This window comes from Chenopodium quinoa, unplaced genomic scaffold (assembly GCF_001683475.1).
Source record: "Chenopodium quinoa cultivar QQ74 unplaced genomic scaffold, ASM168347v1, whole genome shotgun sequence".
NCBI lineage: Eukaryota > Viridiplantae > Streptophyta > Magnoliopsida > Caryophyllales > Amaranthaceae > Chenopodium > Chenopodium quinoa.
In genome coordinates this window covers 1809739-1826066 of record NW_018743863.1, presented here as the reverse complement: position 1 = coordinate 1826066, position 16328 = coordinate 1809739, and positions in this window count along the sequence as shown.

Genomic DNA, 16328 nt, shown 5'->3' with positions numbered 1-16328 from the left:
AATGGAACACCCAAACGGTAGCACAACACACATCGGTAAGTCTTTGCGTTCATCGTCTGACCCAATCCCGAAATAGGAACTGCCCGAAGCCAAGCAGAGGTGTGATCTCCCTACTGCGATTTCCACAATGCTGATTGACGGGGAGATGAAGAGAAGGTGGATCCTGCAGAATCGGTAACCTTTGTGAAATATATATATGTCAATTTCTTCATGAGTTTAGGGGCAGCGACCTCACTAGGATTACTCAAAAAGTCAGACTCCACCATTCAATTGAACAAGCTCAACGCATCCTCAAATGCTCGACCTAGGCCAACAACGCCAGTATGCCGTAGAAGCTTTGTCTGCAACCCAGCAGACTATAATCGTGAAGCAAGAAAAGCATAATGACGAACATCACCTGCGGAATAAACACCCAGTCCGCCATATGCAAAATGCAAGGTGGCAAGCCGCCATTGCCAATCACCAAACCCAAGCCCTGAAGCAGCAACAATACGCTCTAAGGAAGATCGAAGAGCCTCGTCGAATGTGCTCTGAGCCACCTCAAAAGTACTAGGGGGATAAGTACGCAAAGCAAAGTAGAGTTTAGAAACTCCGGTACAAGCCCTAAGAAACAACAACTCGCACTGAGGATCATCAAGCTTAGCAACCCTATCCATAAGCGCAATGGTCTTTGTCACCCTCTGCATCACAAGGTCACCTCCAAAACCGGAATCGGAACTAGCGGGACCACCAAGCAACTTAACACCACGCAAGGGTCGGGCAATATTAGGTGGAAAGACACCCACAAGCCTGCTTCGAGGGTCTTCTGTAGGCCAAAAAACTTGAGTTTTTTCCACGTTAAGATGTAACCTAAATCGAGGCCCTTCCTCCATAATTAACTGAAGAACCTTCCCCACCACCAACGTGTCACCAATAATAGTACCGTCATCCAAATACCAAGCCTGGAGACATATATCAAAAGTGTCTCTGATTTTACACACCAGGGGTTGTAAAACCAAAGCAAAAAGCAGAGGACCAAGGGGATCACCCTGCTGCACCCCTGAGACGACCATAAGGTGTGGTCTCCGTAATACAATCTAGCTGGATTAGAGTAGCAGAATTCAACCCATCGCGAAAGGCCCGGACAACGACGACGAACTTCACGTAACATGACCGTACGATCAACTAGATTGAAAGCATTTTGAAAATCCACCAACAACATAGAAAGACCAACATCGGAACCACGGTCCTCAATCAACTGATTCACAGCATGAAGAATCGCCTCACCTCCCGAAGAAACCCCAACACCAAATTGGAGACCATCAAAGTAACTTCCTAAAGACTGGCCAACCATAATAGCACCGACCTTCGAAACCAGACACCGCCAAATAGTACCCACAACTATAGGACGAATACCACCACCAGGCTTGGCAAGAGGTGTGAGAGGAACACTGCCCTAGTTCCATAGGACATCTTCCAGCTAGAAATAGATTAACCACCCCGGAAATAGAGTCAACTAACTCATCTAAGACAGTCACAGCAGCACCACTTAAGCAATCCATAAGGTGCTGAGCACATAAACCGTCCCTACCACAAGATGTGCCGCACGGAAAGCTCTTTATCCGATCCAAAACTACAGCCGAAGTAGTAACGAGATGAAGGTGATCAACAGGAATATTAGGAAAGGATGGAGCTGGAGAAGAAGTGTGCTTTAACTGTAAATCCGCAAGAGTGGCCTCATTATAAGGAGCAACGTCTGAAGAAGAAAGAACCCGGACTGTCGCGGTGTAATGACCATCGCATATCTTCCTACGACACTGCATGATATTACGCTCCTCCAAATCAAGGTCCTCATCAACAATGACCGACAAAGTAGAAGAATCCTCTGCTAGAGTTTCCCTCACAAGCTGCAAACTACCACCTAGCGCACTCCAAGAACAAATAGCACGGGAAATACTCCCTTCCTGATGCCGACGTTTCACTAAAGACCGGGACTCACGACTACTCCGTGGGCGAAAGGTTTTAAGGGTGCAAAGAGGTAACACCAACAAAGAGACCCAATTAGAAATGTCATCAGGCTTAGAGATCACCTTATCAAGAGCACCTTTCAGAACCCGAGAAAACCCCAAACGACACTTGGGAGGGATAGACTTCACAGTGCGAAACCCCCTAGAGAACAAACCATCAAGGAGAGCTACATCAAAACCACAATGTTGATCTTGCACCAAATCACCCATGCGCCCGAGCTGAGGAGGGGAAGAGGGAGCTTGTGGCTTGGAGAAACCATAAAGGACAAAACGAATGACACCATCTCCTTCATCCGGGGGGGACACAAACTCACCCATACTATGACGACACTTAGTACGATGCATATGCGTTCTGTAGCAAACTCCACATAACCAAATCCCCATACGCGAAAAAGTATCTTCAGCCTCATTATAAATAGCCAAATTAGAAGTAAGTGAATGTCGTGTGATATCCCGCGCACCAATTCAATACAACAATGACGATCAGAAAGATGCTTTATAAGAGAACTTCTAGTAAGGCCATTTCCACTGTCATCTTGACAACCACTAAGACCCACAAAGGGACAATGAAACTTCACAATGACAGTTGACATAGCCACACACAATCACCAAAACCAGCCGCATGAAAAACCAATAAAACCAAGACACAACAACAAACACCAAACACCAAAACACCCCCAAAATACACCAAAACTGCACCAAAACTACACCCCAAACTACGCCCAATACTGCACCAAATATTCACCCAAAATTGCACCAAAGACTACACCCAAAACCCTTGAGAAAAGGCATAAATAGAAGCCTGAATAACACCCCCAAAACACGGCAAAACCAACACCGAAAACACCAGAAAAATACGGCTGAAAAAGGACAAACGTGATCAGAAGCTTTACCTCACCGCTGCCGGAAACAACACTATGAAAAGCTGAGAAACTGAACAGAACGCCGACAGAAAAACGACCATAAAGCAGCCTGAAAACCGGAGCAGTAAACTGTCGAGATATTAATCAGAATACCACTTGAAACGAGTGCTGGAAACAGGTCTGAAAGTCGCCCAAAACAACCCGAAACAGACCATAAACCGTCTGTAAACAGCCCAAGAACAAAGCCAATTTGCCCAAACAAACCTTCGCCGAGAAATCACTGGAAAGAAGCCTGAAAACCGCTTGAATTTTGCCCAAGAACCACCTGAATTTCGCCCAGGAACCACAGCAAAGGAACCTGAAACCGCCCTTCAAGACTGCACCAGATAAGCCCGAAACCACCTGAATTTCGCCCCGATACACCTGAAAAAAGCCTAACATTATTGCACAACCACCATGGACCTGAACGTCGCTGAAAAAGCAATCCTAATCGCCGGAAAAAATGATGTGGAACCTACCAAACCCAGCCCTAATCGCCCTTTAATAATTTTTTATAATAATAATAATAATAACAATAATAATAATAATTATTATAATTATTATTATTATTATTGTTATTATTATTATTATTATTGTTATTATTATTATTATAATATTATTATTATTATTATTATTGCATTATTTTATTATTATTATTATTATTAGATTTTTTTTTAGGATTTTTGTACTCTTTTTGTAACATTAGAAAATCTTTAAATAATAAAAAATATTAATTATTATCATTAAATATTAGTTATTATAAATTAATATTATATATTAATTGTTTTTAGGAATATTTGTAAATAACCACCCAAAGATGTACCTGTTTTAAAAATAACCACCCATTTAATTTTTATTTTTATTTAACCACCCCTTAAATTAAATAGGCACCCAGATCACCACCCATTTCTAAATTCCGGTGAAAATTCCGTTAGTGGGCCCCACTTTTTTTTCCTTTTTTTTCTTCTATTCTCTGGATTTCCCTCTCTCTCACCTCGTTTTTTTCTCTCTCCTACCTTCCTACCTTCTTCCACCTTCAATCCTCATCCCAATCTCACCCCAATCTCCCCCACTTTTTCTCTCCTCCATTTTTGTATACTTCCTAGCCACTGCAATCTACCCCCACCACCCTGGAATCCCCAACTCGCTGCCCAAAATAGCCCACTGCTTCACCTCGCAACATCCATCCTCACGCAAACAACACCAACCCACCCATCTCCTCCACCTCGCACAGCCGCACCAGCCACCGCAAGAAGCGCAATCAATTGGTGGCAGCAATTGGCGACAGCAAAAATCACAGCCATTGCAAATTTTCTGAGTAAACACGAATGAACGAATTCCACAAAACCAAATTTCTCTGGGACATATTATCAAACACCTTAACTGCATCTCCAACTAACCCAAACTTACCATACATCATAATCAATGCATTGCCCACAAACACATCCGAATCCAACCCCGATTTCGCTGCCAAACCATGAATTGTCTCTCCAAGACCAATCCTAAAACCCAAAGCACAAGATTTAATAACACAAGGAAAAGTAAAATTATTAGGTTTCAACTCAGTGCTTGAAACCAACTCACAAAAACATTATAATAGAATCATTATAAAAGTTCATTCTTTGTGTAAGCACTAATCACTGCATTCCACAAAAACAAGTTCTTCACCTTTAATTCATCAAAAATCAAACGACAATTCAAAGGAGACCTACAAACAGAATACATAGTAATAAGCCGATTGTAAGAACAAAATCAACACTAAAATAAGATGAAACAATTCCATGAACTTTTCGCCCAATTTCGAGGTTTATTTGTTGCCAACGTGATTGACTCAATAACCCAACAACCTCAGCCATTTGAATTGGATTATAATTGGGATTTTCTAATTGTTCTTGAATTACAAATAATGCTTGATTAAAGTTTTGGGATTGACAAAGATTGCTTACAAGTAGGGAAAAGGGGATTCCAGGGTAGATTGTAGTGGCTAGGAAGTATACAAAAATGGAGGAGAGAGAAAAAATCGGGGTGAGAGAGAGGGAAATCTAGAGAATAGAAGAAAAAAAAAGGAAAAAAATATTAAAAAAAAAAAGTGGGGCCCACTAATTTTCACCGGAATTTAGAAATGGGTGGTGATCTGTGTGCTTATTTAATTTAAGGGGTGGTTAAATAAAAATAAAAGTTAAATGGGTGGTTATTTTTAAAACAGGTACATTTTTGGGTGGTTATTTACAAATTGTCCTTATATCTCAAAAACAGACAAAGTCATACAACCTACAATAAATTAGTAGGAAGCAGAGATACAAAGTGGGCCCCTACTCCTCTAGCTATAGCAAAGCTTACCCTTGTGAAGATATGAGTTGCCGCACGAGCCCCAATGTCTTGCGTCGTTGAGAACCTCTAAACCCGCTTCAGCAACGCAACAGCCTCCTTCTTTAATTCCCCAAGTGAAGAAAAGGAGAAGGGAATGAAACCATATTTGTTTCGGGGTTTTCTGATGTCCTGCTGGAGAGTTACAATTCCGAGACTGGAACCGGACGCCTGTACCTGCAAAATAACGGAGACTCCTGAGAGCTCCGCCTCCAACGGTCAAGTTAGTACTTGATTAAGGAGTAATAAGTGCGGAAAATAAAGGGGGAAGATCTGGTTCCTCTAGGGGAGGAGTGATCAATGTGTTTAGACTTCTCTAGGTGAGAGTCATTAATTGCTTGATCCCCTTTAATGAGGATTAATTAAGTATTTATAGTCTTGAGAAGCGTGCCACTCTCTAGGTTTAGGGTAAACCTAGGGCTGACCGGGCCTCTAAACAGGATTGGGCCTTGTTGGCCGGTTTTCCCATTTGGCATGGGTGGACACGTGGCGTGTCTCAATTGGTCCGTAGAGGACGTATCTGTGATTGACACGTGGCAGACTCCTATTGGCCTACGTGAAGGACACGTGGCGGAACCTGGTTGGTCCACTTGTCAGACGGTGATTGGTGGATAAAAATCCCCTAATCATTTGCCCCTCACAGGTGGCACGTGACTGGTCACGTGTCACCTGTGACAGGTGCCGCACGGTGACAGGCGACGGCCTGCTACAGGTGTCACCTTGCAAATGGCCGAGAGATTTTCCCGCCCAAATTTTGAATTTGGAAGCGACCCTTCGCCTTCTCACTTTGCCTATATAAGGAAGTGCTGACTTCGGTCATTTTCACATTTGAGAACTTTGCGAGAACATTCGGACCCCTGAACTTGCTCTGACATTTCGGACCTTTTCTGCCTACCGCCTGTTCTGACAAGCCGACTGCACAGGATTTTCAGAACTTCATCAACCGTCACTCGTTCAGGTAACTGTCAGTTCTCTTACTCTTAATTTTTCTTTTTATTTTTTGAAATGGCACCACGGAAGCACACGACACGACCTAAGTTAGTGATCAGCCGGTCACCGGGGACGGCTGAATCTAGGACTAGGAGTGCCGCCTGCCCTTTTCTGGACCCATCTTTGCCCTTTATACAAAGTCCGACTGTATCTGTGTCTATGCAGAACGTGATGGCCAGAACGAAAAAGACTGCTATGATCTCAAACTCGGACGGCTCCTCCCAAAGGGTGCTCATTAGTGAAACATCTGACCAGGCGCCAGATGTAGAAGTTAAACGAGGCGGCTGCCAAGCCGACAGTTCTGAGGGAGGGGTCAAGGTGGTCCCTTCCCATTTCACCGTTGATATGTCTAATTTTCCTCCTGCTCCTTCTAAGGGAGAGGAGGCGGGCCCCTCTGGGAGAGGGGAGGAGTCGTCCTCTTCGGACTCGTCAGAGGACGAGTCCGAGTCCAGCTCTTCTGGCCACGCTTCTCCAGGATCAGAAGAAAGAAACAGCCGCCTACAAGAGGCGAGGCTTTCTCATGCAGTTGAGAAGGGGGGCAATTGGGCGGAGCCGTCCGCCTCTTACAGAGAGGAAAACACCCCCTACTACTGCACGGTACCCCGGGGCCGGATCGCAGCCATGCAAGACAAAGTGGAGAGCTTTATAGCTAACCACAGAATGGGCCCGGAATTTTTGTTGTTCGTGCCGGATCCAGAAGACACTGTCGTCTGGCCGGCTGGTACCAGCTATGATGACGGCTGCTTTGGCTGCTATGTGGCGGCCATCAAAGCTGGACTGCGCTTCCCATTACATCCGGCTGTTCAGCGGATTTTAGATGGGTATGATTTGGGGTTATGGCAGTTAGCCCCCAACTCTTGGGTAAACGTACTCGGCTATGTGGCCGGGTGCGAAATGTACGGGGTGGAGCCAAGCTTTGAGGCTTTCGCCTACATGAACTATCTCAGCCGGACCCCTAAGTCGGGAGGTACCGGCTGGTATCAATTAACAAGCCATAGGGGTTACCTCATGACGAGAGGTAAGGAGAACAAATGGAAGGATTGGCGGAACACCTTCCTTATCATCGAGGGTTCAGACACGGAGCTGAACCAACGCTTTAACAAGTGGAATAGGGATCCGCCTCTTCTCGCAGGCGGCCGCAGCATGCCGCCTGTTCCCCCAAAGGCTAAAAAAGAGATCCTAGACAAAGGACTCTTCAAAGTAGAGACTAGGGTGAACTCTACTTCAGGGGTACGAGAGGAAGTACCCCTAAACTGCGTCCCGAGCTTCAAGTGGCTCTATGACGAATACTTTTTGGCCGCCTATGGCCTCAGCAGTCGGTGCTCTAGAGGTAGCCGGCCTGACAAATACTCTGTTTTTTCACGCCTTGTTTACTTGGGATTTTTACTAACTTTGCTGTTTATTTTTTGCAGCTGACGCCATGAGTAAAATAACAGCATCCAAGACTGCGGCGACCATGTTGCGGGCCTCTCTCATGCAACAGTCTTGTACCGACTCCCCCAACAAGGGGGCACCCTTGGTAGGCTTCGAAACTCTTCCTCTTTTAGGAGTTGTCTTATGCATATACTAACTTTTTTTTTTTTTTTTTCAGTCGGGCACTCCAAGAGCTTCTTCCTCGCAACAGCCGGACCCCAAGGCCCGAAGGACGACTTTTGCAAGCTCTCCTGGGTCTTCCAGGAAAACAGTGGCGGCTGAGAAGCAGCCGGCCACTTCTTCTAAAACTCCGGCAGGGCCGCCTAGAAGTATGGACAATTACTTGTAAAAACTTTTACACTTGCTTCCTTCTTGACTAGGTCTAACTTGCTTTTTTACGCTTGATGCAGCCGGCCCTCAGGGGCCTGACTTGGTAGAGGTAGCCAAGTCCATGATCAAAGTAGTTCCTCCATCTGAAAGGGAGGCGGTCAGGGGTGTCGGCACCCTTGACCTTGATGGGATTGCAGGGGTCCTTGCTGAGGTATACTTTTTGAGTATTTGAATTCCAGGACGCATGTTATCTTTTTTGTTTGGAAACTGACGCCTGTTTTTTTTTTGTACTTAGGCCCTGCTCCGAGTTAACGGCCTTCGCAAGCCGCTTGATCGGAAGAACAAAGAGGTAAAGGCTGCAAAAGCTATGGCCGCCTCTGACTGTGATAAGACAATGTTTCAAATTGCCCAAAATGAAGTACTGACCATTGATATTCTTTATTATCAGGCGCACGCTACCGCCGCTGTTCGGGCTCAGTTAGAGGCGGCCCAGAAGAAGAATGACGAGCTGGAGGCGACCATCACAAATCTTAAGGCCGAGCTGAAACCTCTTCGCCTAAAAATGTACTCTTACGAAGCCATGGAGAAATCCTTGGCAAGCGTAAAAGAACGCCTGGTGAGCCAAGAGAAGAGTCTTACCCAAGAGCTCTCGGAAAAGGCCGAGCAAGAGAAGAAAGAGCTCGTCCGGGAGATGATGGAAGACTCCGCTCAAATCCAGCGCATGACCTGGGGCCGCCTGTTCCCCAATGCCGACTTTGCCTCTTGGGAAAGAACGTACCGCCAGTGTTCGGAAACATATAATCAAGAGATCCTGGCGGCTGCTGAAGAAGAGGCGTTGGGAGAAGCGTTGGAGAAGGAGGAGGAGCCGGTTGTGGCGCTTGTGCCACTTGGGGGTAAGGCATCAAAAAAGGATGCAGCTGAAGCCGAGTCCAGCAAGAAGAGTGCTGACCAGGCGGCAGCTGCTAATACTGAACTGCCCCCTTCTTAAGCTTAATGTATTCTTTCCACGGCCTGCGTGCCGTTTGCTTTGTATTTACCCAGCCAGGGGGCCGGGGCTTTGAATATTTTGCTGGTCTTTAATGACCGGCTTATTTTTAATGAATTTTTGTTTGCAATGAATTTTTGTTTGCTTCAAATTTGTCCAAGTATTCCATATCTAATATCCCATTGTTTACTAGACCGACTGTTGTACATGGCCGAACGTTGCAGACAGGTACGGATAGTTAGTACGCCGCCTATGCCCCCGGACGACTGGTTGTCTGTTTCCAGGATAGACGATCAGTCGGCCATTTATTCAATCGGTATTCGAACTATTTTGTCTGGATCCTTTTTTGGCAGGCGTGCCTGTCTTTTTGTAATTTTAACCAAGTAGGAAAGTGGTCTGACCAAGTAAATAGAGTATTACCTAGGCAGGCGGGTACCAGTTGTTTCCCTTTATTGCCAATGTTGTTGGCTTTTAACTCATAATTTGTTAACTTAGCAAGAGTAGTGGTTGAGAGCCCCTGTTTGTTAAAAACAGGCGGACGACTCATACCTTTTAGGCTCCATACTAAGTTTGAGTGACTATTAAGTTAACATAGGAGTTACTTAGTCTTCGTCACAATTTAGATTGAGTAGTAGAGGTACCAGGCGGCGGAGGCCGGCTTATCCCCTTGATTTGCCAATGTTTGTTGGCTATTAACTCAATAGGTTACCTAGTAGGAATAAGGGTTTGAGTGCCCCTGTTTGTTAAAAACAGGCGGACGACTCAAACCTTTTAGGTTCCATACCAAATTTGAAGGAGTGACTATGAGTTAACGTTGGAGTTACTCAGTCGCCGTCACTTTTGTTTGAGAAGTAGAGGTACCAGGCGGCGTAGGCCGGCTAGACCCCTTGATTCGCCAATGTTTGTTGGCTATTAACTCAATAAGTACCCCCTGCATTTATCCCAAGTAATACAGGCGGTCATCTGACTTAGATTTCAACTGCTACCACTGGTTTGGTTAGTGATAGAGTTATCCTTGTCTCAAAAACGGCTACGTGGTTGCCCTTGGGGACAGTCGTATAGGTGCCGTGTAATTAGTTTATAGAACAATGTTCCACCCAAAAGGGAGCTGCTCTCTGCGACGAATTTCATCCGGAGGGATGCCGTCGGACGCCTGCTATGATGTTGGGACAGGTCGTATTAGTTTTGTAGATTTGATCAGTTGGCTTGGCGCCTGGTCTGATCATTCGGCCTGTGGCCTTGGTAAGTTCTTGGTGAACGTAGGTGCTAAGTAAAAGAAGGGTAGCCGCCTGTTAGGCACAGGGTCGGCCAGGCCCTAATCTTTTTAGCCAAGTATTAGGGGGGTGGCTATGTGCTTGGAACCAGTCGGCCATCTTCTTATGGAGAGTAACCGACTATATGCCCAGGCGACATGCCCCTATTGTGAGTGAAATACTCAATGGAGAGTAGCCGACTGTAAAGGTACAGACGGCATGCCCCTCTGAAGATAGAGTGTAAAACTCAATGGAGAGTAGCCGACTGTAAAGGTACAGACGGCATGCCCCTCGTAATACAAAATTGAATAGTAAGTGCAAACTTTTATTAAGTAGCTCTTTACTTTACATCATTCAAAAGAAATATTTTTTAAGATTATCTACATTCCAAGTTCGAGGCAACGGTTGTCCGTCTAGTGTTTCCAGACGGTAGGTACCGTCCCTGACTTCCTCATAGATTCGGTAGGGTCCTTCCCAGTTGGGAGTTAGTTTGCCAGACTCATTAGCCCTACCAACTGCTTCCATTTTTCTAAGTACAAAGTCCCCTACTTTGAGTGGACGCCTGTGTACATTTTTGTTGTATGATCTAGTCATTCTCAGGCGATAGATCTCATGGCGCAAGACAGCATTGCCCCTCTTTTCAGGAAGTGAGTCTAATGCCAGGCGCATGGCTTCCCAGTTTGCCTCTTCGTCATATAGCATTACTCGAAGAGTCGGCTCGTAGTGTTCTATTGGAAGAACAGCTTCCGCACCGTAAGTTAGGAGGAATGGAGTTTCTCCAGTCGCCCCTTTTTCAGTCGTCCTAATGGCCCAGAGAACATGTGGTAGTTCATCCGCCCATAGGCCGCCTGCTCGTTCAATCTTTTTCTTGAGACCGTCTGAGATGATTTTATTAAAGGCTTCCACCTGGCCGTTTGCTTGTGGACGGCCGACAGATGCAAAGTAGTTTGCAATTCCTTGGTCACCCAACCAGCTTTTGAGAACAGGCGTCTCAAATTGGGGACCATTATCAAAAACCATAGACATGGGAACCCCGAACCGAGTGATGACATTTTTCCAAATGAATGAAATTACATCTTTCGTCTTGATTCCCTTTACAGCCTCCGCCTCTACCCATTTAGCGAAGTAGTCGACGGCAACAAGTATGTACCTCCTTCCGCCTGTAGCAGACGTATATGGACCCAGGATGTCCATGCCTCACTTAGCAAACGGTAGTGGGCTGTGAATGGTAGTGAGGTCAGTAGCCGGACGGTGAATTAGTTTGCCAAACCTTTGGCACTTGTCACATTTTTTCACCATCTCCATTGCATCCGCTTCCAAAGTAGGCCAAAAGTAGCCCTGCCGCCTTGCCCTTTGAGCAAGCATCCTACCACCTATATGAGAAGCACAGTAACCAGAGTGAAGATCATCTAGTATCTCTCGTCCCTTTTCTGGAGTAACACACTTTAAGAAGGGTTGAAGGTACCCCCTCTTGTGAAGTTCTCCCTTAATCATTTCAAAACAGGTGGCTCGCTTTTTCAGTGCTGCCGCCTGTTGAGGATCATCCGGCAGTGTACCGTTTGTCAGATATGCCCTGATTGAATCCATCCAGGTTGAGCTTCTATCTAGGATTCCAATAGGGTTTTCCTCGATGCTTCTCTTCTCCATTACTTCCCAAAAAACAGTTCGAGGAGTATCAGAGGAGGCGGATGATGCTAATTTTGACAGTGCATCCGCCTGGTTGTTTTCTGATCTCGGCACTTGGATCAGATGGAAATCCTCAAGGGAGCCGACTGCTTGTCAGACCGCCTGTAAATACTTGATCATGGCCGGATGGGTTGCTTCGTATTCGCCATTGTACTGACTCACTATCAATTGTGAATCGGAACAGGCGTCTATTTTTCTTGCCCCTGCCGCCTTGCACATGCGGATCCCGGCAAGTAAAGCTTCATATTCTGCCTCATTGTTCGAAGCCTGAAAACTGAAGCGTAGAGCATACTCGAACCTGTCACCCTCTAGCGACTGACATATGACGCCTGCTCCACAACAATTTGAAGTAGAGCTTCCGTCCACATATACCTTCCATACTTGGTTTGGAACTTGAGAGTCAGGAGGACGAGTCATCTCTACAATAAAGTCAGCAAAGGCTTGCCCCTTCACTGCTTTTCTAGGCTCGAAAGTAACTTCGAGGCTCTGTATTTCTATGGCCCATTTGATCATTCGGCCTGACGACTCCATGATGGTCAGCGGCCGCTTGATAGGTTGGCCTGTATACACGACGACTGTATGTGCCAAAAAGTAGGGCTTCAATTTTTTAACAGCCATGAAGAGTGCAAGACCAAATTTCTCCACTAGGGGATACCTCAACTCGGCATTTTTCAGTACATGACTGACAAAGTAGACCGGGAGCTGACAGCCGTCCCTTTCAGCAAGGAGAACAGCGCTTAACGCATGATCAGAGACGGACAGGTACATGTAGAGAACCTCTTTGGGCAAAGGGCTGACCAGCCTCGGCAAGGAATGCAAGTGAACTTTCAATTTCTGGAAGGCGGCCTCAGCATCCGGCCCCCATTCAAACCTTGCCTTTTCTTAATTGCCTGGAAAAAGAATAGGCATTTGTCGCCTGATCGGCTTAGAAATCTTCCCAAGGCCGCAAGACAACCTGTTAACTTCTGAACCTCTCGGATGGTACGAGGCGACTGCATGTCAATGACCGCCTGCACCTTCTCAGGGTTCGCTTCTATTCCTCTCTGATTGATAAGGAATCCGAGAAATTTCCCAGACTCAACTCCAAATACACATTTCTTGGGATTGAGCATGACATGGTGCCGCCTGAGTGTGGCGAAAGTTTCTCGGAGGTCCGACAGATGATCTTTCTGAAGTTTAGTCTTGACAATCATATCATCAATATATGCCTCGACGTTTCTCCCAATCTGATCAAAGAACACTGTGTTTATCATTCGTTGGAAGGTAGCCGGGGCATTCTTAAGACCAAACGGCATGACCGTGTAACAGTATAACCCCTGATCAGTGACGAAGGTCGTCTTCTCCTGATCTTTCTTCCATAAGGGAATTTGATGGAAACCAGAATAGGCGTCCATGAAACTCATCAAGGCATGGCCGGCTGTTGAGTCGACCAGGTTATCAATTTTAGGCAGAGGGTAACTGTCTTTGGGGCACGCCTTGTTTAAGTCTGTGTAGTCTACACACATTCGCCAGGTGCCATTCGGCTTTTTAACAAGCACCACATTTGCAACCCAGTCTGGGAAGTAACATTGCCGAATGAACCCTGCATCAAGTAATTTTTTAACTTCGGCGGCTGCCGCCTGACTTCTTTCTTCGCCATGGTTCCGCTTCTTTTGCCGTACCGGCTTCTTTTTCGGATCCACAGCGAGTTTATGTACCGCCAGATCAGGACTAATGCCTGGCATTTCATGGACTTCAAATGCAAAGATGTCCTTGTATTCTTTCAATAGGTTGTGAAAGTCGTCACCAAGGTTTCTCAGAGCAGTCGTCCCAACTTTGACTGTTCGGTCAGGACGTGAGTCGTCTAAGATCAGGTCCGCATGCTCACCAGCCGGCTGAGGGCGGAACTCATCCGGCCGCTCCTCTGCCAATGATTGCTATTTTCTTGCTTTTCTTGCGGACTCTGTCAGGGACGCCTTTCTCTTTTTGCCGCCTGTTTCTTGAACAGGCGCACTCTCCTTGACATTGTCAAGGTCTGTTTTTTCACCACTTGACCCAGTGGCCATAACAGTGGGCTTGACATCCGAGAGATAGCACTCTCGGGCCATCCTCTGATCTCCCCTTAGGGAGCCGACTGTTCCATTATCCCTCTCAAACTTGAGCAACATAAGAGACGGGATTATAACAGCCTTGGAATTATTCAGGGTTGGTCGACCCATAATCATGTTGTAGGCCGAGAGTTCCTCTACTACTAGGAACCGGACTACCATGTGTCGTCCTTCCCCTTTTTCGCCCAGGCGAATGGGTAAATCTACTCGTCCCAGTGGGTGGACGACTCCTCCTCCAAACCCTATTAAAGGGTGGGAGGCCGGATGTATGCAGTCAGTCTGATATTTCAGTTTCGACAGACATTTGCTGCTGATGAGATCTGAGGAGCTCCCGGTATCTATGAGGATTCGGCCAACTCTCTGGTTGGCCACTTTACATTCAATAACGAGAGGGTCGTCATGCGGCCCCTTTACCCCTCCTAGATCCTCTTCAGTGATGACAATCTCAGGAAATGTATATTTGGACGGTCGTTCTTGGTGAACGGAATTTACATCTAACCGCCTTATATTATCTTTGTTGCCCCTAATAGTGGGGTCGCCTCCTGAGAAGCCGCCTGCAATGGTGTAGACGACTGCATCATCTGTATCGGAGCTGTCGGCCTGCTGATTCTTTTTGGCCGACTGCTTTTTTGAGGAAGTGTTCCCCGTAGATTTCTTGACATAAGTGTCAAGATCACCTTGCTCATCCAGGCGGTCTAGGTACCGCATAAGACTGATGCAGTCATTGGTGTGATGACCAACGTCATCATGATAAGCACAGATTTTATCTTGGTTCCGGTTGTTTGCAGAACCCTTCATGGGGACCGGCTTCTCAATTGAGATCCGTCCCTTGATTTCTTTTAGGATAAACTGGTTATCCTTGTTAAACGCATACTTTGGGGAGTATGGTTTGAATTCTTTTTTCTTTTTCTGGGCCGGCTGTTTAGAGGAATCAGCCGCCCAGACCTCTTTTCTTTTCTCATCTTTGTTTGACGATTGTTTCTGTCGTCCTTCTCTTTTGTCGAACCTTTTCCCGTCCGACTGTTTAATCGTACACAGATCAGTCGCCTGTATATAGGCTTCTGCTTCAATCAAGGCCTCTTGAAGAGTCGCCACCCTTTTTCGAACCAAATCAAATTTGAAGGTAGACCCGTCTTTGAGACCTCTAAAAAAGTCTGTATAAGCTACCTCATCCGGTAACCCTTGAATCTGTATTCTCATCAGGTTAAACCGCCTGATGTAAGAACGAAGCCCCTCCTTCTCGCCCTGCTGAATTGTTCCCAAATCAAGGGTCGTTTTCTTCGCAGGGATGTTCATGGCGAAGTTGGAGGCAAATAAGTAAGCAAGCGTCCTGAAGCTATTTACACAACCAGTCGGCAGGTTGCCGAACCATTGTTGTGCGATTCCTTTGAGAGTCGCTGGGAAACACTTGCACCAAGTGGGATCATCCAACCCTTGAAGGTACATCAGGTTGGTGAATGCCATCAGATGGTCTTCTGGGTTAGTAGTGCCGTCATAGGCGCCTACTAGTATATTTTTCACTTTGGCCGGCTGAGCGGCTTCAGTAATTTCCTTGGAGAAGGCCGACGGCTGTTCACCAAGTCTAAGCAACCGTAGCTGCCAGTCCATAGGTTGGACGTTTTTTGCTGCAGGTCCACCAAACGGAGGTGGCTGCATAAAATACTGTTGCGGCACAAATGGTAAGTTTGGTACCGCCTGGGCACTATGAAAGCCGGACTGACGGGAGGTGCCGCCTGACTGACTCTCATGGTACGACTGAGTATGCCTCATCGAGGCATTTCGCAAACTGTCTTGAAAGTCTGAAGTAGAAGCCGACTTTGACAATCGGTCACTCTTCTTCTGCTCTAGCAGTAGCCGAGCATCTGTGAATGTTTGCTTTGACCAGTCCGCCTGAATATGACGAACCGGTTTCCTATTTCCTGTAGGATAACGGAATTTTGTGAAATCAAGGGCAGGTGGCTCCAGCTTCCTAGATTTAGGATGAGGAGTCGCCTCTCGCCCTTGAACTGGCTTCCTCTTCAGTGAAGTGGAGGGTTTCTTGGCCGACTGCTCCTTGACTGAAGCAGGCGGCTTCTTGTTGATCAACTCTTGAATCTCTCCCTTGAAGTCCCTCATGAAGGTCATGAGTTCGTTCCTTGTGATGGGAGCAGACCCATCAGTCGGCTGTTGCCGAGCAGGCGGTGCGCCTGCTGGCTCGCTTCCTGTTTGAAGATGCTCCCGTTCCCTCCTTTCGGTATGACGGGTACGTCGGGCCCTTAGGGTCCCGTCTGGAGCTGTATGAGTTTCAACTTCAAATTCACTTTCGGTGT